A 26,339-nucleotide genomic window follows, 5' to 3' on the forward strand; every position below is an offset into this window, starting at 1 on the left:
TCTGAAGAGTGTTCATTCTTCTTGAGCATAAACAACCATGGTCAAGAGTAGGTCATTCTTGCCTCACAGTCTTCTAAAACCCACATAGGACAGTTTAGCAGAGAAAGCTATCTAATGGGGCATCGATCACAGCTTCTGAATGGAAAGTTTATAGTGGATCAGAGGAAATACAGAAACTTATAAGACACAGTATATACAAAAAGCCTTAAGCTTTTTTAGTAATTTCATTTCTAAGAATTTAGCCTAGGCAGATACTCAAGATACTAAGTTATACATACAAAAATAGCAAACTCCACCCGATGCTTGGGCACCAGATAATCTTTGTAAACAAATTAAGTCTGGTTTATTACCTCTAGCTAGCTTGGTGGGAAGCTCTATCATTTTTCTGAATTCTAATTTTCCTCTTCCATCCCTTGGGATTATGGGGAATCCTTGAACTTAATCAGCACAAGAATTTAAGAAAGGTATTTCCTGGGACTTGTACTCTCTAGACTGGATGCATACTGGCTAACACTCCTGCTGGTGATAGCAAACCCTCTGAACCAAACTCAGACATAGAAATGTATAGTCTCCAGGCATCCCACAGTTCCTCAATCTAAGTTCTGCCACCTCCAGGAGCCACCAGACCTCCTGCCATCCCCGCCTCCTAAGGATTTCTTCTCTCCCAAGAAAGCCCAACCTCGTTCCCAGTGTGGGAATATCACACCCTTCTGCTTCTAGACTGGCCCTTTTTCCTGCTGACTCTACATGTTCAAAGCCTCTAACCCATCCCCATCTGGAATTCTCAGCTGTCACCTCCCTGAGCACTGACTTTTGAAAACAACGGCCTGTTGACTTGCCTCTGGGACCAAGGAAAGTTCAGTTGGCCAGAATTCAGAGCTCCACGCACGTCTTTGGAAGAGAAGGAAAGAAAGACTTGTTATTTTACCATAAACCTACAGCCTAGAAAAAAAGCCCAGTTTATTCTCAGTCTATTTTGCCATATTAAATTTTTAATGTCATTTGATTACACCTATAATGGTGAAAACCTGGAAAAGCTTAAATGTCCCACTAATGGAGTTATATATTGAAATAATATACAGCAATTAGAGGGCTCTGTTTTAAAAAACTATTTCAGAGATTTGAAAACATACTTTTCTTTTTTTAGGTAAGAGGAGGGGAGATAGTGAGGCACACTCCCACACGTGCTCCAACCAACCAGGATCCACCCAGCAACCCCATCTAGGACCGATGCTTGAATCAACTGAGCTATTTTTAGCATCTGAGGCTGATATGTTCAGATCAACCAAGCTATCCTCAGTGCCCAGGGCCATGTTCGAACCAATCAAGCCACAGGAGGAGAAAAGGGAGAGAAGGGGGAGAGGGAGAGGGAGAGAAGTAGATGGTCGCTTCTTCTGTGTGCCTTGACTGAGAATCAAACCCAGGACATCCATACACAGGGCAAACACTATCCACTGAGCCACCAGCCAGGACTGGAAACATGCTCTTGATATACTAATTTTTAAAAAGTAAGTTGCAAAGCAGAATATGCAATTTAAGTCCACTCTTTAAAATTTATTCTGAATTCTAGTATTAACACACACGCAAACGTTTATATCATAGACAATCAGTGCTTGTTTCAGGAATAGTGGGATTATGATTGAAGTTTATTTTTCTTCTTAAACTTCTGTTCATTTTCTCAATTTCTTTCATATATTTGCATTACTTTTGTACTGACCGTGCACAGTGCAGTGCTGAGTGTGTGTGTCTGCGTGTGTGTCTCTATGTGTGTTTGTGTGATATTGGCCCTTTTACTGGAGTATTGAATTCATTCAGGTGAGGTGGTGAGCTATCTTGAAAGACTTATTTTTGGGAATAAGGACTTCAGGAGAAAGAAAGTAAAGCCAGAAATAAGGATGGGAAGGGACCTGAGGAATTAATTATGTGTGCCTTGGCACCTCTTCCATACCAGTACTGATGCTGAATTACTAGTGGTCCCCTGCTCGGTGGGTGAAGGCTCACCTGGACAATGGGGATTGAGACTAGGACGGGCCCGTAGCTCCCCACCATGAGCATGGAGTTTGTACCTTATAATGCAAGTTGTGAGAGTTTGCATTCAGCATTTCATCATGTTAAAGAAATAGTGAATACCTCATAAGGAATAACAATATACTGTTTTTCAATATTCTGTCTTTATCATGTATAAATTTTACTTAAAAGGAAAGCAAATATTGAATTCTAGTTAAACACTTCAGCAGTCCTATCTTTAGGGATAAAGTGTACTGATATCAACAATATTTTGAAATGCATCAAAATAGTAAGGTGGATTGATGGAGGAACAGAGAGTGGATAGCTGGATATAATATACATGGTCAAGCAAGGACAATAAAATGTCATTTATAGGGTCTAGGATGGTTGAGATAAGGCTGTTCACAACTTCTCAGTTTTTCTGTGTGTTTTCAAATTTTTCTAAGAAATTGTTAGATTCTCTTACTAGGGAGAAGAAGCTCTTTAAAAAGACAGTACACAGACACAAGATTTTCAACCTTTTTTGATCATGTCACTTAAAAAAAGCTCACTGAATAATGAGAGTGCTTTCTTTTATCTTTACCTGTTTCTTTTGTCTTACCTGCCTTTTCTTCCTTGGAAGTCTAGTATAGCACAACACAGTACTTGATAATGGCATGTTTCATTACTACATGCTTAAAACTTAGGGAGAAATATACTATGCTATTGTTCTTGTAAAATATATTAATTAGAGAAATTCCATATTAACTATGAATATTCCATTTGACTATGTGAACTGCATCTATTCACTACAGTATTTGTTAACTAGCTAACAAATATTAAGTAGAGGTTAATATATATTGTCTCTCAAGATATTTTTTTCCTTTAAACTGGACCTTAATAATGCGATGAAATTTAAAATACACTAACATGATAAAATTTACACATTCTATCCTAAAGGACCAGGCATATTTATGGATTTTATGAGTGTTGATCTGGGTGTTTACATTTTAAATCACTCCTTATAGCTGCAGCTAATGCTCTGCACTGATTGGGAGTTTGGAATTAGGAAGGAGGAGGTAATTTTTACCTCTCTCTTTCATACTAACCCCCCCAAAAATGAAAAAAACATAGTGTACTATAGAATACTGTTAAACAACCATTGTCTGAGAGTCACCCAAATTAACCCTTAATAGTATACTTGCACAGTTGATTATTTTTCAACTTACCTGCAATTGTAGTTATCCTTATAGACTTTTGTATCTATGTTATGCTCATCTAGAGCATTATAAGTAAGATATGTCCATAAATAGTGGAAATAGTTGTCAACAATAGATTAAAAGTTAAACTTATTTTAAAATATTATGTTCATTTACATTTAATTACTTAAATAGAGTTTGAAAAGAATATTTAGTTTCAGGGGACTATTGGAATTCAAGGTTTTTAAATTTGCAGCTCTATATGATGATTTTTTTTCTTTTTTTTAATGGTAAAATAGAATTTCAATATCAGCAAGTACTAACACATGATAAGTATCTGTGGTAGGCGCATTCAAAAAAAATAAAGCAAATCCCTTGTTTTCTAAAAATACAAAGTATAAATGCTTGAATCATAAAACTATCAGCTTCAAATTTGCTATTTTTATCAAGTGAATACAATTAGTTTCTGAGTCTCCCCAAAATAACAAACATCTGATTGCCAATTATCCTTAGATAATTTTAGGATACTTACATTATTACATAAATATCAGACACATAAAACAGTTTGCTCACTCTGATTAATTACCCTGCTCAAACTTTGACTACTGAAGAGATTTAAAATGCCAGAAATTAAAAACCCTTTGCAGAATAACCAGACTTTTTTTTTTAATACAGAAACCATTTTGGCACATGGGCAGTGTGGGTTTGTGAAAAGCCCCTTGTCACTAACAGCCAAACCTCTTTCTGGAAAGATAAGAATAATAGTTTCAGTATTAGAAATGTAAGCTATCTAAAGAAAACAATATGGTAACATAATTGGTATTTAGTAAATTGCTTACTATTTTTAAACAAACTATTTACTAAGTAAAACTGTTTTTCCCTTTCCTTTGAAAAACATTAAAACCTTGAATGTCTTTAGATAAAGAGAACAAAAACTATACTTAAATTACTTTTAAAAACACCATCTTTTCCTTTGTATTTAGAAAAAACAGGAAAAAAATGTTTGTTTCCCCGAGGGTAATGAGAATAAAAGTAAGTGGAAAGGAAGTATAGCACAAAAAGCATAAATTCACTGAAACAAGACAGTGAAGAACATAATCAATTATACAGATGATTAGAAACACAACTTACCTCGTCTGACAATGGCTTTTGTGGGGAGGCAGGAAGGGTAAAGCTATATAGCAGACTAAGGAGCCTATCAGAGCTCAGAGCTGCAAGCACAAAACTCACAAGATGAGACAGGTATGTCATATTGACAGTCCTCCCCAAGGGTTGTCATCGCTCAGAAATCCTATCTTTGATAATCAAACTTCCATTCTTGACTGGTGGGAACCTATGCTACTGAGAGTAATCCCAGAAGTCATTGTGCCTATGAAATAGTTACAGTCTGTTCTCTAGTGAGGCTTTACGGACCATGCTACTTGCTCAGGGTGGCAGAATTACCCCGAGATGAACCGTGCAGTCTGTCAGAGAGAAAGTTCTCTGCTAGAGGAAAAGCAGATACAAACAACCCAAGTTGTACCAAAGCTTTAATCATTCAGTCAAGCATACGTGCCTTTTAGAAAGGCAGCACAGGAGCTGTGACTGGATGTGACTCTCGGGCTGCTTTTCCATCTGAGAACTTTTTAACACATCACACAAGGATTATAATTCCCTGAAAGGATCTCTAACCTGAAAGCAGACAGGGATTTAAACAAAAAAGAGACAGACAGCCTTCGTCTTGGCGGCATCTGTAAACTTGAATCCTTCCTCCCTTCCGGTAAACACATGCTTATATACATTAAAATAAAGAGGGTGTACAATTTAACAAAGCAGTGCTCTCCCATTATCAGAGAATCAAATCCACAACAGGCTCACTATTTCCCCAAACAACCATTTGGGGTACAGGCTTTAGGGGAAAAAAAATCAAGAATGCAAAAATGCAAATCAAATGAAAGAAATATTGTAACCTAGGAGAACGGTCTTAGCTAGGCTTTCAGAGTGAAGGTGTTGCACAGTGCCTCACTTTTGTTCTGGTGTGAGAGATCCACGGTGCCGGGAATGGTGACAGACAATGGGCAGTAAAACCACACAGTCAGTCTTAGCAAATTAGGTAAATTAGAGATCATTTGATGGTATTCTACTGTTGCTATTGTAATCACAGTAATTCTCCCTGGTAATGGTGCTTCGTGAGGAAGTGCAGTTCTCACAGGATAATTGTAGAAGATACCGAGAGACTCAGGGATGCAGCATCTGGCTTTAAAAGCTCTTCAGATTCAAATTGGCATTTTGCTTTATCTTGAAAATTTATTAGAGATTCAGATCATGCTGGTTTAAATGGAAAGGTGAAAGCAGGGTAATTTCAATCTATGAATTATTCAATCTTAGCCTGGCGAAATTGCCATCCACGAACTGATGCTCTGACAGTCCCTTCAGAGAGCCTCCATTATTCTTGTCATTTTTATTTCTTTATCTACGATCTCTTTCTCAGTTACCAAGCTTGTCCCTTAGGGCTTGGCTTCGCCAACCAAAGTATTTTCAAATTGGCACTAACCTAAATGTGCTGCTGTCTCAAAATTGCTGTCTCCACAGGCTGTCTTTCTTCCAAATCATTAAAACCACATCCACGATGATATCTGTTAGGCTGTTCGATCAGATAAAATGACACACACATGCACACACACACGCACGCACACACACATACCACCCAGCACACATAAGGGCACCACTGTGAAGAAGAGTTAAGTTCCGCTAACATCACAAGAGAAGAGAAAGTGGTGCTTTCTGCTTCCTTCTTTGTTGTCAGTGTGACCCATCCTAGTGGCACAGCAAGCTTCACGCAGAAGGGAGCCAGCACCAATGGAGGCTTGCCTGGCACCCTGATTTTCAGCCAGAGCAGATAAAGACTGCACGGAAGGCAGACTAATCCAGACAACTGTATACTTAGCGAGCACGGGTATTTAGGAAAATAAGAAGAAGCCATCAGATGACCGAAGTTAGTCTGCTTTTCTCCCAGGCTCCACCTGCACCCAGACTGCAGTCGCAGCGGATTCTCCACTTGATGGCTGGTTGTGTCACTGCTAGTCCACAGCTGTCCCCGCACCCAGAGAGGACTGGGTTGATTTAGGTCAGTGAGTCTGGCTTCTCCTTTAAACCGTGTTCTAACTGAGGACTGGGAATCTGTGCCAGCTCCTGGGACCAGCCTTAACTGTGAGCAGGAAGAGTCACACAGCGTCACTTCGGAGGAGTTGCCTGCACAGGCCCCGGCCAGACCAACCATGGCAAGCATCGTCTCTCCTTTGTCCTAGCCTGTATTCCTGCAGGTCTAGCAGTGTGCAATAAGAAGCCCCCAAACCATTCCCACCGGTGATAGGAAACCAGCCGCGCTCCGCCAGGCAGTTTGGCTACGAGGCTCTGAGCAATACCTGCTCTGCTGAAAATTCACGCTGCCAAGTTAGAAGCCATCGTGTACATTCAGACTGCTTCTCTGCTGCTGGCTACGCAAAGGTAAATACTCCTCATGTAGAAAGTGCTAAGTGGTAGCAGGAAAAAGAACACTTTAAAACTGTCGCTTTGTGCCTAGTTGTCTGCCTTGACTCTGCTGCATTGCGACCAGGAAACTGCAGGACCGAAGCTCTGGCAGTGGCGATACTGCAGAAAGCAGCAGCTATGACACAGCAGTCAGCTGACTTGCAGTGTTATCATTCAGTGTGCTCCACAGAATCAGGCCAGTTGCTAAGGTGGCACCAGACAGATGACCTGGATTGTGAAGCGTGGCTTTAGGAGGGTGGCCTTTCTCCATCCACACCTGGCAGCAATCCTACACACCTGTCCCGGACATCTTACGTCGCTTTTCTCTTGGGCAGAGTTTTTAACTCACAGCCTCAGGACTTAACTATTTCTGTCCTGCTTGCTAAGATGGCAGGTAATTCTTGGGGTAACCATACCAATGGGAGAATGGGTTAAAATAATCACTGTCCTTATCGTTTGGGGTTAGTTTCATCATCAAAAGGATAATTGTGGGAGAATATCTGTCCATGTATTGGTTTTAAAAAGCACACTTCTTTTTTTAACAGGTTGCCTTAAGCTACTTGTATGCTGTAATGAACTAATAAATTGTACCAGCGATAGCCTTCAGTCATGATCCAGTTACTATAAAGCAGTGTGTTCTCAATTGCAAAATGCAGATTGTGCATCCCAATTAATGTAACAATGGAACAAAGCCTTACATGGTTTTACCCCAGTGAGTTGAGGAATGCTAAAATAAGAAGGCAGTCATTACCAGGCATTTGTTTAATGACTATAATCATACTGAATTAATTTAACTTGCTGCAATGTTTAACAAAATCAATTATAAATTTGTGCTAAAAGAATAACAATACCAGTATTTGCAGAGCACCTTTCTTCAAGGAGACATCCTCCGAAGATAAGCTCACATCCTCGACATTTACAGGGCACTCAGAATGTGCTAAGTGTTCTTCAGAGCAATTTGTGGCCAGCCTCTCTGAGGACAGGAGCTTATGATCCTGAGTCAGAATTACATGTACACATTGTGTGAGCAGCGTACACAGGATGACCACATCAACCTAGACCAGTCACTCTGTGGGTTCCATGATACTTTTTCCCCATTTGTGTCTTAGGAGTTTTATTTTTCTGTTTGCTCCTTATTTGGTTCTCTTGACATGACTCCTGCTTCAAAGAAGTTTGTAGACAGCAGAGAGGTCAGAACTAGATGAAAGAGCATCATCCAGTATTATAAAAGTATGCTAAGTGTTAAGTGACATTTACAGAAAGGACTGATTCTACTTTCGGGTGGTGGGCTAGCAAGTGCTCCCTGGAGAGGGCCGCACACAGGTCTCCCTTCTGCACCTTTTCCAGCTCTTGTTAGATAATCTACGTCTCTACATTCACCTTGCTTGCTACCTTCTTTCAAAACCTACTGTCAGGAAATAGTCCCAAATGATACAATTAACCAAAAATTATTTTTTTAATTTTTCAATTACAGTTGACATTCAATATTATATTAGTTTCAGATGTACAACATAGTGGTTAGACACTTATGTAACTTATGAAATGATACCCAAGGAAGTCTAGTACCCACCTGGCACCATCCATAGTTTCAACTATATTCAACTATATTTCCTGTGCTGTGCTTTACATCCCCTTGACTATTTTGTAACTGACAATTTGTACTTCTTAATCCCTTCTCCTTTTTCACCCAACTCCCGAACCCTTCTCCCCTCTGGCAACCATTAGTCTGTTCTCTGTGTCTAAGACTCTGTTTCAATTTTTTGGTTCTTTAGATTTATTTATTTTTAACATTTATCTATTTTAGATTTATTTTATTTTAACATTTATTTTGTTCTTTAGATTCTACACATAAGTGAAATCATATAGTATTTGTCTTTCTCTGTCTGACTTATTTTACTTAGCAGAAACCCTGTAGCTCCACCCATATTGTCACAAATGGTAAGATTTCATTCTTTTTTATTACCAAGTAATATTCCACTGTATATATGGAACACATCTTATCTATCCATTCATCTATTGATGCACACTTAGGTTGCTTCTATATCTTGTCTATTGTAAATAATGCTGCAATGAATATAGGGATGCATATATCTTTCCAAATTAGTGTTTTGGATTTCTTTGGATAACTGTGTAATTCCTCAGAGGTACATAGATTTATTTATTTGTTTATTTAAGCTTTTAGAAAAGGTACAGTTATCTAATTGGGGAATTTTAAGTACCAACTCTCCAGATGGAAAATCATTTCTGAGTATCAAAGGGGCCTTCTAAGGAGGTTCTTCTCTATCATGTGGCAGGTGGTCTGGGCCCATGGTCCCACTTGCCAGTTGGGTAGGTAAGGCTCAGTTAGAGCCCCCTAAAGTCAGCATGTGCCGCATGGAGCAGTGCCAACGCTGGCAGCATATCTCACCCTCCTCAGTCCACCCATCATTGCTTATAATTGTTCTCTGGTCCTTGCCCAGCAAGGAAGATGTGGCCCAAACATTGGTATTTTTATTTTTTATTTTTTAAACAATATACATAATTTTATTATTATATAAGAATTTAAAAAATACAGCATTCTACAAAACTCAAAATTTAGTATTGAAATGAATTCCTGAGTTTGCTTTGCTATCACAAATAAGAAATTAAAGAAACCATTAAATATTGAGAAACATTTAACAGCAGAAGCCTTAAAATCTAACTGTAGGCAGTAACTCTTCAAAAAGCTACAACCTGCACTTTTTTAAAAAACAGTATTTTCTCTGCAAGAAACCTTATCAGCTAGCTATACAAAGGTCTGTACAGTGTTTATACTGAAGCTAATATTGAGCGGCATGTGGACTCACATTCTTAACAAAACAATTGCCTGAGAAAATGTGTAATATTCCAGACACATTACAGGATAGCCATTTATTCTTCATCTTCATCCTCTTCCTGCTCCTCCTCTTCTTCCTCTCCACCCTTTGATTCATGCTTCGTTGAGCCCGCTGGCCTGTGGGGCCCTTCTTTCCCCCTCACTTTGGCCCTCCACAGGGTATGTAGCGACACCCTTCTCACAGTTCTCCTTTCACTGGGCTGCGTTCCCCTCATCTGGCTGCTTATCTTTGCCTGGCTGTTCAGAGCACATTTCACCCAATTTTGGGCAGTATCCCCATAGAACCAAGCAGGGTGTTCACTTTTGATCTCTGGGCAATGTGCAGAGCAAAGCGGGAAGGAGGCAAGTGGAGGTCTTTTAGGAGCAGTGGGATCTTTTCTCTTTCCTTTTTTATCACCTTTGGGAGGAACATAATTTCTCATCTCCCTGTCATAGTGAGCTTTGTCAGTCACTCTTTGCTATATCTTTGAACTTAGACTTTCCTTGGCAGACATAGTCTTCCATCTCTTTGAACATTTCTTAGAGAATTCAGAAAAACTGATGAAAGAGTCTGGGCCTTGTGCTCTTCCCAGCAGGTTTGCATGAAGGAGGCATGTGAGGCTATCTTGCGACTTGGCTTGTTGGGATCTTTTACCTATGGTCCACAGAGTCCTGCCATGTGGCATGTCCAACCAAGATGCTCCCCTCGCTGGGCTGCAGTGTGATTCATTGGTATTTTTAAAAAGCACCACAGGTAGTTAATTCTACCATGTACCCAAGATGGAGAATTACTGATGAAATGTGCAGTATACCTTTTTGCACATGTGAATTTTTGCATAGAAATTCAAACATATCGTATGCACTTTAGTTGAATCCAAGAATGAAAAAATAAGAGTCTTTAAATTTACCTATCTATAGTGTTACAATTCTGTACAAGTCAATAAAGCAAAATGATTTTAATAAAGAAGGATTATATAGCTGCGATTCCCCCATGTGTCCTCTGTAATTGGGGACAATGTTGCACCATGTGGTTATTCCCTCCCACAGCCCTTGTTTCTTTCTTTCTTCCAGCACTGGCCACCTTGTATTGTGACTTTTTGTTCTCGTGGTATCCTCCTCAGTAGACCTATGGGCTCTTCCAAGATGAATAGCACATTCATCTTGAGGGCACTGGGCCTTTGCTCTGCCCGGCAGGTGGCATGTCTTCAGTATTTGTGAAAGGAATGAAGGAATACTGAATGACATCTTCTTGTTGGAGATGAAAGCTCAGAAATATCCAAGTTTCCAACATGAGAACATAAAGCTTTTCTTTCACTATAGACTAACCTGAAATAACATGCCTCCCAAAGACTAAAAGAATGCTAATTCTCAACTCTAAATATTGACTAAAAACCTACATAGCAAAAAACTCTAAAAAGGTATGTGTATGAAAATAAAAATGAATGACATGCTTCATGAAAATCAATAAAAAATCTATATGTAATTTATGGCTTATAAGTTTCATTTAATTTTAGATATATAATTTTTAGACAAAAGAGGCATCCTTTGCATTTTGGAAAGTAAGACCAGTGAGATGGTGGCTCTTTATGCCTTTGCTAGAAATCTGTCCTCTCCAGCACAGATGAGGAAAAACATTGTGTTCCTAAGCCCTCTGAAATCTCCATTTTAATATGTACACATCACATCTTTTTTTTTTATCTTGCACTACTCTCTGGCAGTCTTATAAAGTTGGATTACAAAGGAAACTAATTGTAATAAATGTCCTAGCTTAAGAGACTTTGCCACAGAAAAATCAAAATACTTCCAAGGTGAAACTGCAATGACTTTGTCTCTTTTCCAACTATTACCCAATAAGAAAATTAGTTCAAGAAGAGCTTAGACAAGATAAAGAGCTAAGAAGGAAAATAGATGGCTATGTTAACTGAATTTCATAAACTTGAAACTAAGTGTTTCTTCTCAAAAGTGACCTTTTCAGTGTCTAGCAGATTTCTTATTTTTGCATTTAATAAAACATGCTATACTTTCAAAACTGTCAAGTATCATTTTATAGACCCTTACCAAGACTTTTAAGGGGGAAAAAATGAAGGCAACTGATTCTCTCAAATTTTGTGTTACAGATGAGGGAGGAAATTGAAGCTCAAAAAGATTGAGTCTTGCTTCAGTAGCATGAAACTAAAGGGATACTAGAGCCCGTGTCTTAAACCTACATCAGATCACATCCTATTATGTATTTAGTCAATTATATGCAGCAGTGGTAAAAGCTGGGTACTAACCCATTGGCATCAGGAAATGAACCATAGTGGGAATATTTATACCATGGAAATGAACAAACACTGAAAATCAGGGCTGTGGTTTTTTCCCCAGAGAAGTGGATTACATATTATGACATATTTAAGGATACCAAATTGTAATCATGTTCCTTTATTTCAACCCCAGAATCCAAAATGCTTAAGAATATAAAGCATAATGGTTAAGCATAAAGCTCTTAGGCTAGAGGGCATCTGTTTGGATCATATACCACTGATTATCTCTGTGATCTTGGACAAGTTCATTCATTCATCTGGGATTCAACTTCCTCTTCCTGTAAAACAGGGCTGCTAATACAGTGCGCTTCACAGGTTGTTATGCATATTCATAAAGTGGTGCATATAAACTACTAGCATGTTTTCTCATACATGCAAAGCTCCCAATGGCTGTTGGCTGTGATTCTTTTCCTCTTCATCTTCCTCCTTCTTTTTTTTCAAATTCAGTTTGCCGTCATGGCAGATTGGCATTATTTGTACTAAAACAAGTAAAGATTTTTTAAAAGAGATTACAGACAAAAAATAAATAAAATGGAAACACTATATATGACCAACTTGGGATTTTACAGAATGAATGTTACTCTATAGTTCTTGGCTCTTGTGGATAATAAAGATTTGACAAGCTTGTGTTATTTTTGCATAAATTCTATAATCTAAGAGAGCATTACAATTCAGCAGAGAAATTGTTGATGAATATAGTTTCAGCATAATTTTAGAAATTTTCAAGAAGTCAAATTAAAACCATACACTGTATCAGGGGCCACTATACACAAAACATATAATCAAGCCTCTTGTTTCTGTGTCACATTGCTTCATTGGTGAATATATTTTCACTTGTGGAGTCTAATGGCAAATTTACACACCTGCTGGGACATGTTGTATTGTTCAAAGCTAAGAATTCCTCTATTAATGAGATGGCTCTTTGGGGAAAGAGGCTTTTCCTGGAGATCCTGGAGGACTTAGTCCACAGAGGCCAAGGAGTTGGAATGTCAAGTTGGTTCTGTCCATTGAGGATGAGCCAGCAGGGCACCTTCTCTCCCCTTTCCCTTGGTGTTGGCCTGCTAGTGGAATGGGTCTTGCAGATTCCGCTGAATCTCCCGAGCCTCTCGGCAATCAACATTAATGAACATAAGACTAGTGTTATAGTGAGAAGATTGAGAGGCAATGAGGCAGAACCATTCTTACTACAACCAATCCCAGCCCAACCACAAAAGAATAATGTAATGTTATCACCTTAGTACCCCCAGCTCAAACAGAATCCCAAGGGAATACAAAATAAACTGATGCATTTCTTATGCACTGTGTTACAAGTAGAGTTCTACTGTTCAAAGAAAGAACGGGTCAACTACCTATCCTCATCCTGCCTCCTTTCACAGGTTGTAGGTCACCTGGGCCACACACTTTGTACTTGCTTATTCTCAAAGCTAAAGGTCCACTCCCAGAAAATGTCATCAGATGTGACAACAAGAATTTTCTAAATGGCCAGGCTATAGCCTAGGAGACATCAACCTTCCAGCACCTGAAGAAAAAAATGTGCATTAACCCAAATACCATATCTGTATGATAACAGAACTGCAAAAAGAACAAAAAAAATTATCACTTACTGGATGTCTGCAGTGTGCCAGGTGGACATGATAGTCTTCCCAATCATGAATACACTCAAAGGGCTTTTGATATTCAGAGTTCTAAGTGCTTTATCTATAATAACTCATTTGATCCCTACAACAAGCCTATAAGAACATATTACTATTCCCACAACAACTCCAGTAGGTAGGAACTACTACATCCTTTTCACAAACAAGAAAACAGAAGTATGAAAAGTGAGTACTGTTCAAATCTCATATCTGGCAAATACAGGCCTGTGGATTCAAACCCAGATTGTCTGATCTGGATTCAAATTCAAATCTGTGCTCTTAACTATTATTATTAAAATATGAGCCTTCTACAAATTAGTATTCAGCTGTAATAGTCTCTGCATGGAATAGAAAGCCTAGTGAAAGAGGGAAAAATAGAAACTAGATTTGGGGTCACTCAGGGGAAGGGTTAAAAATCTAAGAGTTAGTGAGTAGTTAGAATTATTATTAGACAACTAGGAATTATTAGAAAACTAGGCTTTTAATAAAAGTGTTCCTTTGATGAAATTTGAACTCAGCGGTATACTGGTAAATTGGCTCTCCAGGGGGTGGGGGGAAACTTTGACTTACACTATTTGACCAATTTCCATGGTGTAAATACTCCCACCATGGCTGATTTCAATATTCCAACAGTTTAACAACCTGTTCCCAAAATTCCTAAACATTTAACAATCATTTCTAACAAGCCAGTTGGATGTAGCTTCAGCATACCAGAATTTTGGCTCAAGGAGTAGATTGCACTGCCCCATCCAGAAGCACATCTTGTTGTATAAAACCTATACATTGAGGGCAGACTTTGTATTAAATACATGGCTGATGATGCTTCAGGACCTTAGGTGGTGTCCTGTATCTTTCTTGCTCTCCCTTGTAAACTGTGTGTTTTAATTTGTTGTATTTAGTGAAAGATGTTTTTACTTTTGTTCTTGATTTTAAAAGGAAGGTGAGACATTTATATTTTTCTTCCATTGACCACCTAATAAATCTAACCAATGTGTGTGTCTTTTTAAAAGTGACCCTTAATTGGGAAAGATAAAGTTGGTCAGCCTTTGGGAGACCTAAGGAACCTGCAGGGCACACGGCTACACTTAATAGTACTTATTGAGATCCCTGAAAAACCAGGGACATGTACAAACACACAGCACTCACCATTTTGGATTTGCACCTGTTCTGTGCTTTCTCATACTCTAGCTGGGCACAATGTTTTGAGGCCCCAACAGTCATGCAAGTCACTCATGAGTACATGAATTACCATGAGGTCATGATATGAATTCAGACCTAACAAATTAAATGGCGTTACCCTTTGAGAAACCATGTAACTCTAAGGATAATCACCATGTTCTGTGTAAATTTTTTTAGATCTTTGGGGGTACTAATTTGTAAAGCACATATAACCAAATGAATAATTACATAGCATGGAGCTGAAAGGTAATTACAAAATAATTGTATGCTATTTGATCTCTCCATGAAAACACATTTAATAGAATATTCCTTTAAACTGTTTCATGCACCTGTGGAACACTTTAAGGTTATTCTTTTTTCTTCCTTCTATCTAAAGCTAACTCTGTTAATCATACTATTTGGTGAAATATACTAAAGTGCAGGCTGTGAGTATAGGTTAGAGACTTGACAGGAAACTTGACTTTTTTCCCCTACATCATATGAAGTTTCTTTACCTTTATTGTTTTTATTTTTTTAATTTCGTTACATTTATTGGGGGGACATTGGTTAATAAAATTATACAGGTTTCAGGTGCACAGTTCTGTAATACATCATCTGTATATTGCAGTGTGTGTTCAGCACCCAAAGTCAAGTCTCCTTCCATCACAATGTATTTGACCCTCTTCACCCTTTCTATCTTCCCCACACTGCTTTTCCTCTGTCACAACTATACTGTTGTCTGTGTCTATGAGCTTTTGCTTGTTTGTCTTATTTGTTATTTGTTGCTTCCAGCTTTATATCCCACATTTTTTGAGTAAAATCATATGGTTCTCGACTTTTCTGTATGACTTATTTTACATAGCCTGATGTTCTTAAGATCCAACCATGTTGTCACAATGGCAGTATTTTATCTTTTTGATGGCCAAGTAGTATTCCATTTATATATATACCACATATTTATTCAATCACTTATGAGAGGACACTTCAGTTTTTCTGTGACTTGGCCCAGGAATAACGATGCAATGAACAGAAAGGTACCATATCTTTTAAATAAATGTTTTTCAAATGTTTTAGATAGATACACAGAAGAAGGATTGCTGGGTCATCTGGTAACTCCAGTCTTAATTTTTTGAGGAACATCCATACTGTTTTCTATAGTGGCTGTATCAAGTTACATTCCCACTAGCAATGAATGAGAGTTCCTTTTCTCCACAACCTCTTCAACACCTATTACTTTTCTTGTTGATAATAGACATACTTATGGTTGTGAGGTGATATTTTGTTGTGGTTTTGATTTGCATTTCCCTAATAGCTAGTGAAAGTTTCTTCATTTTTAAAAGTTGAATATTAAATGAAATCTATCATGGAAAAATATATAGCAGTTCCAGTTTATTGCTTGTTTATTAATGTAGGATTCTTCTTAGCACTTGTATGTTCAAAATGCTTTCAAAGTATCATTAACTTGCTATGAACTTGGTATGCCACTTCATTCTAATAACAAGTCTGGCTGCATTTCTGTCTCTTTCTCCTTCTGTCTCTCTCTCGCTCTCCTGTCATTTAAGAAATGGAAACTAATAAAGGTCAGAGATAACAACAAATACGTGCATATCTGTGGCATGGGGGATAGATATTTGAGCTAGAAGATAAAATACTGGGCATATCACCTTCTTCTCTAGCTCAGGCTTATTAACATAAGCTGAGCATGAAAATTTTTTGTGAGTAATGCACACAAATTTATAATGCATGCAAATGTCCTCTGAAAAGTTTAAAGTGCTGTTTTAAAGCATAAGCAATCATACAATTGTGTTCTTTAAAATTTTGAGTAATTCTAGAAATATAAAATGATCTAGTTGTATACCACTGCTCACCCTCCATCTCCACTGCTCCTAGACCCTGCCTCTCATTCCATCCTGTCTTTGACAATTTGTTGTTCTAATTATGCTTTACAAATGATCAAAAACAAAAAGAAACTTCAAAACACCAAGTAAGTATCTGTAACAGATTAAGTTAATTATTATTTTGCTTCTACTTTTAGGAAAGTTTAGGATTTTTCCTTAAAGGATACTGCTTTCTATAATCCACTGTATTCAGGTGTGGTCTAAAAGTAAAAACTAGCAAAAATTAGAACTTTCCAATACCACCAATGTTCTTTTTTTTTTTTAATTTTTATTTATTCATTTTAGAGAGAGAGAGAAGGAGGGAGGAGCAGGAAGCATCAACTCCCATATGTGCCTTGACCAGGCAAGCCTGGGGTTTTGAACCAGCAACCTCAGTGTTCCAGGTCAATGTTCTATCTACTGTGCCACCACAGGTCAGGCTCCACCATTGTTCTTAATATAGTCTAAATAATGAAATTTAGAAAAGTTACAATAAAAAACATGTGAAATTTAAATTTATGGTTCTCCACACCTTTGTGAAATAATCTACTTTCAAAGTGGTTTGCCAAAGTGACTCAGGTCTCTTTCATCCTCAGAGGCTATGGTGATGGGGTAGGACAATCCCAGGGGAGATCCAGACCCACAGTAGGTTGTCTTTCCTCAAATCCTTCATGTCATGGCTGCTTATTCCACTGATAGTTCAAAATGGAACCAGACATTTTTGTATTTACTTTTTCTTTCAGCATACCACTGTTTCCACAGTAAGTTAAATACTGTTACAACCACCAAAGTTATTTCCTAAGTATAAAAGAGCAGAGGTAGTCAATGTTAACTATGTTAAGAATAATATAAAGAGAGAACCAAGAGAGAGACAATAAAATCAGGCAGAGCTTAGGTTCACAGATTCATAGTGCATTAGACTGATTTAGTGGGAGAACACATGTGTGGAAACTAGACTTCTTAACAGATTTATGAATGCTTTCTGGATATACATCAGAAAAATGATCAACCATTAAGATATAAGCATCCAGTTTGTCAACTTCTTTGACTTATAAAAATGCCACTGAGAAGAGATTTTGCACTTACTGGGGATGTTCGACACTGTGGCAAATTGAGGAAAGAGATTAAAGAGGTAGAGACAGCCTATGCTAAATATTTATTTTTTTAAAGATTTTATTAATTTTTAGAGACAGAAGAGAGAGACAAAAAAGGGGCAGGGGAGGAGCCAGAAGTATCAACTTATAGTAGCAGTTATTTCTAGTATGTGTCCTGACTGGGCAAGTCCAGGGATTTGAACCAGCAATCTCAGCATTTCAGGTCAATGCTTTGTCCACTGTGCCACCACAGGCCAGGAAAATACTCTTTTAAGAAGTGTGGTTAACAAGGACTCTTTAGAAATAGTAGTTAAAAAGGTACATGTTTCTACAAATGGAGTTTTGGCAGGGTTATTTATTTATTTAGAGTAGAACATCTAAAATAATTTTATTGGCTGAGAAAAGAAATTAGTAGAAAGTGTTACATTGGAGATATGGGAGAAAAGAGAGTCCATTGATGGAGTTCCAGAGGAGACATGGGACAGGGGCAAAACCAAGTGGCAGAGGTAGCCCTGAACATCCTTCTCAGCCTTTGAAACTGAGTTAAAGGAGGTGTGGGTGCGAGAAGGAGCTACCGGCTGCCATCTGTCTGAATGTGAGCTCCAGAATTAAGAGCAATGTTGAAAATATCTTTCTAATCAGAAAATACAGAGACTATTATCTCTCTACATATACAAATTGTGATACTAATTTATGCCATCCAAGACTGAATTAGCTTTCTTTAGATCAGGGGTCGGGAACCTATGGCTCGCGAGCCAGATGTGGCTCTTTTGATGGCTGCATGTGGCTCACAGACAAATCTTCAATTAAAAAAATAACAACATTCCTGGAGAGAAAAAGATGGCAGCGGAGTAGGCAGATGCACAGACTCCCAGCTCTCACCACCAAACTGGAAGACAAATCAATTTAGGAAAAATCAGCATGAAAAACCAACTCTGAACTGCAAGAACGGCTCTCAAAAACCAAGGAGCAAAGAAGAAACCACAGGAGTCCTGGTAGGGAGCCCCTGAACCTCCTCTGCTTGCCGGAACAGAGGGGGTGGGGTGGGGCTGAGAGCCCAGAGAGGATCTCGGAGGGAGGGGAGCAGAAACTACTGCTCACAGCCACTTGCCTGGTGACCAGGGAGCAAGGTGCATTGAAAGGACCAGCTTATCTCCAAGGTGGAGAGGACAGGGAGAAGGACAGACTGTGAGGGGCTAAGGAATGCAAGAGATGAGCTAAAAGGGCTGACTCATCCATGCTGGAGGCGGCCATAGCTGGGGGAGGGACTGAACCTTTCACAAAACAGAGCTGAAGTGCTTCCGGATCAGAGATCTCCGGACATCTATCCAGCTCCAATCAGCACAACAAGACACAGTGGAAAACAAGAAGTGGGGAGGAGGGGCAGTAACTCAGGTCTCCATGGAGATCTGAGATACACCTCCCCCTACTGAAGCTGAGAAAACACCCTGCCCCCAGTGAGATTAGCCTGCTAAAGAGGCCTTCAGAGTCTCAGGTTACACCCATCTCATTCCTGGATACAGTTTCAAGGAAGCCCCCTGCTGAGATCAGTTAACAAGACTATCACCTGTTAAGAAAACAAACAAATCAAGACTTCAAAGCTGCCCAAATCCGAAAGTGGATTACAAGTAATAGCTGATACCAACCCAAGAAGACCTAGAAATAACACAACTGAAAACTGGAGACAGACAATACCAAGCCTAGACTCAACCAACTCTACAAACAAAACACCAAAAATGAGAAGACAAAAAAGTGCAATCCAAATGAAACCACAAGAGACACCTTCGAGAGATGAACTGAGTGATATGGAAATAATCAAACTTCCAGATGCGGAGTTCAAAATAATGATTATAAGAATGCTTAGGGATCTTAGAACAACAATGGAGGGTCAGTATGAAAACCTAAATAAAGAAATAGCAAGTATAAAAAAGAATCAGTTGGAGATGACAAATACAATATCAGAAATGAAGACCACAATGGAAGGAATTAAAAACAGGATAGATAGAGCAGAGGATCGAATCAGCGAGTTAGAGGACAACTGGAATGAAGGCATGAAAGCAGAGAAGAAAAGAGAAAAGAGACTCAAAAAGTCAGAGGAAACTCTTAGAGAGCTCTGTGACAACATGAAGAGAAATAACATCCGCATCATAGGGGTTCCTGAAGAAGAAGAAAAAGAACAAGGGATAGAGACTTTGTTCAATCATATCATAGCTGAAAACTTCCTTAAATTAATGCAAGAGAAACTCTCACAAATCCAAGAAGCACAGAGGACTCCATTAAAGAGAAACCCAAAGAAACCTACACCAAGACACATCATAATTAAAATACCAAAGCTAAGCGATAAAGAGACAATATTAAAAACTGCAAGAGAAAAAAAAGTTATCACCTACAAAGGCGCCCCCATTAGGATGACATCTGACTTCTCAACAGAAACACTTGAGGCCAGAAAGGAATGGCAAGAAATATTCAAAGTAATGCAGAACAAGAACCTACAATTAGACTACTTTATCCAGCAAGGCTATCATTTAAAATCGAAGGAGAAATAAAAAGCTTCCCAGACAAAAAACAACTCAAGAAATTCATTACAACCAAACCAATGCCACAAGAAATGTTAAGGGGCCTGTTGTAAACAGATCAAAGTGGGAAAAGAATACAGCAAAAAAAAAAGGAATACACCTTTAAAGAAGAAAATGGCAATAAACAACTACATATCAATAATAACCTTAAATGTAAATGGATTAAATGATCCAATCAAAAGACATAGGGTAGCTGCGTGGATAAGAAAACAGGACCCATACATATGTTGTCTACAAGAGACACACCTTAGAACAAAAGACACACATAGATTGAAGGTAAAAGGATGGAAAAACACATTTCATGCAAACAGAAATGAAAAAAAAGCAGGGGTAGCAATACTTATATCAGACAAATTGGACTTTAAAACAAAGGATATAGTAAGAGATAAAGAAGGCCACTACATAATGATAAAGGGAGTAATCCAACAGGAAGATATAACCATCATAAATATCTATGCACCTAATATAGGAGCACCTAAATATATAAAGCAGACGTTGATGGATTTAAAGGGCGAGATCAACAGCAATACTATAATAGTAGGGGATTTCTATACCCCACTAACACCACTAGATAGATCCTCAAGAAAGAAAATTAACAAAGAAACAGTAGACTTATTGAAAACACTAGATCATCTCGATTTAATAGATATCTTCAGAACCTTTCACCCTAAAGCAGCAGAATATACATTCTTTTCAAGTGCTCATGGTACATTCTCTAGGATAGACCACATGTTAGGGCACAAAAGTTCTCTCAACAAATTTAAGAAGACTGAAATTGTATCAAGCACTTTCTCTGATCACAACGGCATGAAACTAGAAATGAATCACAACAGAAAAGCTCAAAAATTCTCAAACACATAGAAACTAAATAGCAGGTTGTTAAATAATGAATGGATTAAGAATGAGATCAAAGAAGAAATAAAAAAATTCCTAGAAACGAATGACAATGAGCATACAACAACTCAAATTTTATGGGACACAGCGAAAGCAGTGCTGAGAGGGAAGTTCATAGCACTACAGGCACACTTTCAGAAGCTAGAAAAAGCTCAAATAAACAACTTAACCCTGCATCTAAAAGAATTAGAAAAAGAACAGCAAGTAAAGCCCAAATGTAGTAGAAGGAAGGAAATAATAAAGATCAAAGCAGAAATAAATGACATAGAGGCTAAAGAAACAATACAGAAGATCAATGAAACTAGGATCTGGTTCTTTGAAAAGGTAAACAAGATTGATGAACCTTTAACTAGACTCACCAAGAAAAAGAGAGAGAAGACTCAAATAAATAAAATTAGAAATGAGAGAGGAGAAATAACAACTGACACAACAGAAATACAAAATATTGTAAGAAAATACTATGAAGAACTGTATGCCAAAAAACTAGACAACCTAGATGAAATGGACAAATTCCTTGAAACATACAATCTTCCAAAAATCAATCTGGAAGAATCAGAAAACCTAAACAGACCGATTACAACAAAGGAGATTGAAACAGTTATCAAAAAACTCCCAACAAAGAAAAGTCCAGGGCCCGATGGCTTCACAACAGAATTCTACCAAATATTCAAAGAAGAACTAACTCCTATCCTTCTCAAACTATTTCAAAAAATTCAAGAGGACGGAAGACTTCCAAGCTCCTTTTATGAGCCGAGCATAATTCTGATTCCAAAACCAGGCAAAGACAACACAAAGAAAGAAAATTATAGGCCAATATCTCTGATGAATATCGATGCTAAAATTCTCAACAAAATATTAGCAAACCGGATCCAACAATATATGGAAAAAATCATACACCATGATCAAGTGGGATTTATACTGGGGAGGCAAGGCTGGTACAATATTTGTAAATCAATCAATGTGATTCATCACATAAACAAAAAAAAAGGAGAAAAACCATATGATAATTTCAATAGATGCAGAAAAAGCATTTGATAAAATCCAGCACCCATTCATGAACAAAACTCTCAGCAAAGTGGGAATACAGGGAACATACGTCAACATGATAAAAGCCATCTATGAGAAACCCACAGCCAACATCATACTCAATGGGCAAAAATTAAAAGCAATACCCTTAAATCAGGAACAAGGCAGGGGTGCCCCCTTTCACCACTCTTATTTAACATGGTCCTGGAAGTCCTAGCCACAGCTATCAGACAAGAAGAAGAAATAAAAGGAATTCAAGTGGGAAAAGAAGAAGTAAAACTATCATTATTTGCAGATGATATGATATTGTATATAGAAAACCCTAAAGTCTCAGTCAAAAAGCTACTGGACCTGATAAATGAATTCAGCAAAGTGACAGGATATAAAATTAATACTCAGAAATAAGAGGCATTTTTATACACCAACAATGAACAGTCAGAAAGAGAAATTAAGGAAACAATCCCCTTCACAATTACAACCAAAAAAATAAAGTACCTAGAAGTAAACTTAACCAAGGAGACTAAAGACTTGTACTTGGGAAATTACAAAGCATTGATAAAAAAAATCAAGGAAGATACAAACAAGTGGAAGCATATACCGTGCTCGTGGTTAGGAAGAATAAACATCATTAAAATGTCTATATTACCCAAAGCAATCTATAAATCCAATGCAATACCAATTAAAATACCAATGACATACTTCAAAGATATAGACCACATATTCCAAAAATTTATATGGAACCAAAAGAGAACACGAATAGCCTCAGCAATCTTAAAAAAGAAGAATAAAGTGGGAGGTATCACACTTCCTGATATCAAGTTATACTGCAAGGCCATTGTACTCAAAACAGCCTGGTACTGGCATAAGAACAGGCATATAGATCAATGGAACAGAACAGAGAACCCAGAAATAAACCCACAGTTCTATGGACAACTGATATTTGACAAAGGAGGCAAGGAAATACAATGGAGTAAAGACAGCCTCTTTAACAAATGGTGTTGGGAAAATTGGACAGCTACCTGCAAAAAAATGAAACTAGATCACCAGCTTACACCACTCACAAAAATAAACTCAAAATGGATAAAAGACTTGAATGTAGGCCGTGAAACCATAAGCATCTTAGATGAAAACATAGGCAGTAAGCTCTCCTACATCTCTCGGAGCAATATATTTGCTGATTTATCTCCATGGGGAAGTGAAATAAAAGACAGGATAAACAAATGGCACTATATCAAACTAAAAAGCTTTTGCACAGCTAAAGACAACAAGAACAGAATAAAAAGACAAACTACACAATGGGAGAACATATTTGACAATACGTCTGATAAGGGGTTAATAACCAAAATTTATAAAGAACTCGTAAATCTCAACACCAGGAAGACAAACAACCCAATCCAAAAATGGGCAAAAGAGATGAATAGACACTTCTCCAAAGAGGACATACAGATGGCCAACAGGCATATGAAAAAATGTTCAACATCACTAATCATCAGAGAAATGCAAATTAAAACCACAATGAGATATCACCTCACACCAGTCAGAATGGCGCTCATCAACAAAACAACACAGAATAAGTGCTGGTGAGGATGTGGAGAAAAGGGAACCCTCCTGCACTGCTGGTGGGAATGCAGACTGGTGCAGCCTCTGTGGAAAACAGTATGGAGATTCCTCAAAAAACTGAAAATCGAACTGCCTTTTGACCCAGCTATCCCACTTTTAGGAATATACCCCAAGGACACCATAGAACGGCTCGAAAAGGAGAAATGCACCCCATGTTTGTGGCAGCATTGTTCACAATAGCGAAGATCTGGAAACAACCCAAGTGTCCGTCAGAGGACGAGTGGATTAAAAAGCTCTGGTACATATATACTATGGAGTACTACTCAGCCATAAGAAATGATGACATCGGATCATTTACAATAATATGGATGGACCTTGATAACATTATACGGAGTGAAATAAGTAAATCAGAAAAAACTAAGAACTATATGAATCCATACATAGAAGGGACATAAAAGTGAGACTCAGAGACATGAACAAGAATGTGATGGCAACAGGGGTGGGGGTTGGGGGGAGGGGGGATGGGGTGAAGAAGGAGAGAGGGGTTGGGGGAGGGGAGGGGCACAAAGAAAACCAGATAGAAGGTGACAGAAGACAATTTAACTTTGGGGGAGGGGTATACAGCACAATCAAATGTCAAAATAATCTAGAGATATTTTCTCTCAACATATGTACCCTGATTTATCAATGTCACTGCATTAAATTTAATAAAAAAACAAACAAACAAAAATAATAATAATAATAATAATAACATTAAAAATATAAAACATTCTCAGGTATTACAATCCATTCATTTCCTACTGCTCATGTTCATGGTTGCAGGTGGCTGGAGCCAATCACAGCTGTCCTCAAATTTTTATTGGATAATGTGTAACGTACACAGGTCGTTGTATGGCTCTCATGGAATTACATTTTAAAATATGTGATGTTCATGGCTCTCTCAGCCAAAAAGGTTCCCGATCCCTGCTTTAGATAATCGATCACTTTTTCTTGGGAAACAGTATACATAGAGGTAAATAATAAGAGCTCCAATCTTATGCTCAAATATTGACCTACTCACTTACTAGCTATAGGACTTTGATCAAGTCACTTATAATTCTTAGCTTTCTCAAAAATAAAATTGAGATAATAATAATAATATATCTACTTCAGAGAATTACTATGAGAATTAAATGAGATGATTAATAGTAAACCTTCAAGGAATGTTAGATATAGTTTTAATTGCTGTTACTACTCTTGTGGTAAATTAAAATTAATGGATAGTTTTATAGGTTATTATTAAGAAACATTTTCCCCATTCTGTATATGGTTAATGTTATAGACTCAGGGAAGACTTTAACCCCTATTGAGTCCTGCATGTTAGATTCATTTTTTTTTTTTTGTATTTTTCTGAAGTTGGAAATGGGAGGCAGTCAGACAGACTCCCGCATGCGCCCGACTGGGATCCACCCGGCATGCCCACCAGGGGGCAATGCTCTGCCCATCTGGTGCATTGCTCTGTTGCAACCAGGGCCATTCTAGCACCTGAGGCAGAGGCCATAGAGCCATCCTCAGTGCCCGGGCCAACTTTGCTCCAATGGAGCCTTGGCTGCGGGAGGGGAAGAGAGAGACAGAGAAGGAGAGGGGGAGGAGTGGAGAAGCAGATGGGAGCTTCTCCTGTGTGCCCTGGCCGGGAATTGAACCCTGGACAACTGCATGCCAGGCCGACGTTGTACCACTGAGCCAACCAGCCAGGGCTAGATTCATTTTATTATTCCATTCTCCTCAGATCATTCTGAGTTCTGACTCCATCATTCAATATATTTATTGTCTTCATCAGCCTGTGTGATCTGTGAATCTCATGAGAACTCTGTGACAGCTACTGCTATTACATACCCTGTATCCATTTTCACCTACTCCCTTACTGACAAGTGCTTGGTTTGGTTCAATTATAGCAATAAGTACTCTATCTCCCAGCTAGGGTAGTCATGTGATACAGTTCTGATCAATGAGGTAAAAGCAAAAGTCACTGGGTGGGCTTCCAGTTAAGCTTAAAAAAGAGGCCACACCCATGAAAATGAAAACCAGACTCTAAGAGTAATGAAGAGGAAAGATTGTAACCTGGGGCTAGATGCCATTGTAAGCTGTAAGCCCTTCACTGTGTATCAACGAAGTCCTTGTCGTGTGGCAAAACAATCCCTATTTTGTTAAGCCTCTGTCATCAGGTCTCTGTTACATTTAGCAAACACAATTTCTACCTGCTACAGATGCCATCTGTAGTCACATATAAATATTTTTTGGAAAAAAGAAACCTGAACAGAACAGAGCTAAAGATAAAACATATCATTACAAACCATCCTTGAGCTTGTTGTTTTCTAGATTTATTGAGATATAATTGACATACAACATCATCTAAGTTTAAGGTGCACAACATGATAATTTGACATACATACTGAATGTTTTTACATGAATATTATACTTTGTCTAGAATGTCATGTGAATAGGCAATTATTTTTACTTGTGTTAGTCCTGTGTCCGTTATTAGATCATATAGATTGTGGCTTGTTTCCTTTCTATTCATCACAGAGCCTGCCCCTCTCCTGAATGGGAGGTACCTATTCACAATAGATTTGTAAACCTAAAAGGAGTCTTGAAATTATTAATTTTTCATGGTTCAGGTAAGGAAATGGAGGTTCAGATGTCACGTCAA

At 38.1% G+C, this 26,339-nt stretch overlaps 1 pseudogene; it reads right to left on the reverse strand.

The window, feature by feature from the left end:
• Positions 1-9,584: 9,584 nt before the first annotated feature.
• LOC136398402 (high mobility group protein B2 pseudogene) overlaps positions 9,585-26,339 on the reverse strand; it is a 51,749-nt pseudogene continuing 34,994 nt past the window's right edge.

This window comes from Saccopteryx leptura, chromosome 3 (genome assembly GCF_036850995.1).
Source record: "Saccopteryx leptura isolate mSacLep1 chromosome 3, mSacLep1_pri_phased_curated, whole genome shotgun sequence".
Classification (NCBI taxonomy): domain Eukaryota; kingdom Metazoa; phylum Chordata; class Mammalia; order Chiroptera; family Emballonuridae; genus Saccopteryx; species Saccopteryx leptura.